The sequence below is a fragment of the Adiantum capillus-veneris genome, chromosome 19 (assembly GCF_014529385.1).
Source record: "Adiantum capillus-veneris isolate H3 chromosome 19, ASM1452938v2, whole genome shotgun sequence".
NCBI classification, from domain to species: Eukaryota; Viridiplantae; Streptophyta; class Polypodiopsida; order Polypodiales; family Pteridaceae; genus Adiantum; species Adiantum capillus-veneris.
Genome location: NC_140949.1, coordinates 19,019,818 through 19,022,685, shown reverse-complemented (window position 1 = coordinate 19,022,685; position 2,868 = coordinate 19,019,818). Strand labels below are relative to the sequence as shown.

The 2,868-nt window shown below is 38.4% G+C and overlaps 1 pseudogene; it reads left to right on the top strand.

Annotated features, from left to right (window-relative positions):
* The first annotated feature begins 1,112 nt into the window (after positions 1-1,112).
* On the top strand, positions 1,113-1,858 carry LOC147433657 (uncharacterized; annotated as a pseudogene).
* Positions 1,859-2,868: the final 1,010 nt, after the last annotated feature.

Sequence of the window (2,868 nt, the reverse complement as noted above, 5' to 3'; positions counted from 1 at the left end):
TAATAAAAATATCAATGGTTCTACAAAGGCCTCTTCATATCTTCTCACAAAAGCTCAAGAAAGAATCTAGTAGTGAATCCAAAGGAGAGTATCTTCAAAGACTTGAGGTCAATTGAAATATTTTTCTCAAGAACTCAAGAGGAAGATCGGGTGTTCACGTATAAGTTAGGTGCTTCTTCTAGCTAGGCTATTGATGTGGAGATGTCTCATGAAGAGGAGGAAACCCTGCCATGTATGAAGTACAAGAGCAAGAGAGAGAAATATAAGTTTGTTGGTCCTGATAGGGCCTGTGTTGGTAGAGAAAAACCTACCCAACAGTAGTAAAAAATGAATTCTTTTAAAAGTCTGAGCAGTTTTACTTTGAAATGATTGGTAGATCCTATTAGAGTTGCAACTATCAAAAATTGGATGTTATAGCTTTGAGTTCCTTTGAGTTAATTTGTCTTTAGGATCACAGTGATGGTAAGAGTGGATGTGCTATAGGTCTTGCTCTACATCTCGGTGATTTGGTTCAATCTGTCATTAAGGATACTAATTATTAATGGATTTCTATCCATCTAGGTGCTCTTATCCTCTTTAGAATTTCACTTAGTACGTGTTCATGCTTCAAATTCAATCCAAAGAAGGTCTGAGCAATGACAGCACCTTTGTGGGGGCTCGGAAAGAATTGTATGTTGGTTTTAATATGGTTCAGGATTTGCAAGGTAGACAAAAGTCTCTTGGAAGAGCTATGATCGATGATGAACTTATTACGTAGACTACACGGCAAGTTAGCTTGAACCTCATGGATGTATTTGGTTTATTTTACTTCCTGAAATAATCAATCTGGTTATTTTTTAGGCCTAAAAATTAGGTTGCCAAATCCTTCTTCTCATTCCCTCCTTGAGCTTAGGATTAAATTGAGGGTGGAAGAGATTTTTGTTGCTCGATGCACCCTTACTTTGACTAAAGAATTTTGGGGCCAATAAATTGGATAGATCTTACAATCACTTGTTTCAACTACTTAAAAGAAAAAAGGTTAAGGACTTTGTGTAACAAGGAATAAAAGTGATCAACAGGTCAGTATCAGGGTTGAAAGAAAAATAGACCAGCAGATGCAACAGCCACAGTCAATGGCAACATCGGCAAATCAAAGCAGTTATGATGCAGCTTCAAGCTCATTAATAACAGTCAAATCAGTTCGCGTCAGGTTGGAGTTAATAGGTCATTTCAAAGACTTTCCATGCTACATGGATGATGCAGACAATCACTATCTAAAGTCCAAGCAAAATGCTTTGAAAAGCCCGACAATACAGGTTGTGGAAGTAGACGAAGCTACCAACATGGCTAATTCACAAAAGAACCTAATGGAAGATTGTTTAGGATCGGTGTACATGAAGCTCAAACCAGGTAGTGAGTTGGACATATAAAATTGCACAGGAAAGATCTTCCAGAGGTTAGCAGTTGTCGAGTCACTATGCACTTGATAAAGTTAAATTACAAGGACAAAAATTGTAGCAGTCTCTATAGAGATATGGAGGGTAGATGGTACAAAGCAGAAACACCTCAACAAGGGATAGAAGAGCCAGATCAATACTTCATAGCTCATGAAGATGGTTCAAAGTTGGGTTACAAATACATGTCGACAAGTGGTAATATTTACCGCTTGATAATAAGCTTACCTATAGCTTCCAATGCAGATACAATGGTAGCTCAGAACAGAGAAATCACTCAAGATACAGGGCCTACTATAATCAATCTGCCAAAAAATGAAGACACAGTCAGCAGGAAGGAATTCCTTGAAGCCATGTGTAAACGACGGTTGCCTTCAACCACTTCAAAAGTCAACAAGCAACTTGAACCAATAGCCCTTCATTGAATCCACGAAACGAGATGGAAAGATCCAATTTATGTAGATTCTGATGGACAAAGATGGGTTCAAGTCACACGGGTAAGGACATTTAGCAAGTTAGTTCCTAGGACACTATGGGCAATGCGCATTGGAGACAAGATCTATGATATACATGGAAGATGCTATGACTTAGATCTTATTGCAAATAAATTATCGGAAAGAGCTACAGCTTTCATCTTGTCACCTTCAACTCCACAAGACCAAATTGAGCAACGGACTCATGACAAAATGATATCTAACCAGGTAAATATTGGTAACACTTCCACTATTGCACAAAGTCAATCACTAGAAGATACGAAAGTGCACTTTAAAATCTCTAGGCTTCCACTGACACATGATCAGAATTTGAATTTTTATGAGCACAATTCAACTCCTTTCATTACACAGATGAGTGCAACAACACAACAGTCACAAGTACAGAACACTACACATGCACCACAAAATGTACCAACACAAAAACACGTACAATCAATGGAAGAATCAGCTATTGAGTTAGTACGGCTTCACAAAGACCTAGCTCAATCAGCTGAGCTAGATGACAAAGCTAGAATATCCACATCTGGCATAAGAAAGATGCCTCTTACAGATAGGGAACACTCTCGGATGGGGGGAGTCCAATCTCCACCTCACTTACTGCAATCAGGACAACCCTATCAATTGCAAACAGCAAAAGAGAGTCACAATACTCTCTTACAATTCAGCAGCCAAATATAGGATTGAATCGACAACATAGTCCTAAGACTATACAGAAGCCACAGATAAAGGATCACATGTTGATAACAGACATAGAATTAAAGTTGGTCACTGAAGCAGGGGCTGAAACGACCATCTACTAGGGTTATAATGGAAGCTATTTCAAGCTTCTTGAGAATGCCATAGTCAAAAAAGATAAGGGCAATCAGCGTGAGTGTTGGTTTTTAAGTATCTACATGTCATGATGATGACATATTTGATCAAAGATACTATGGGCAACGAAT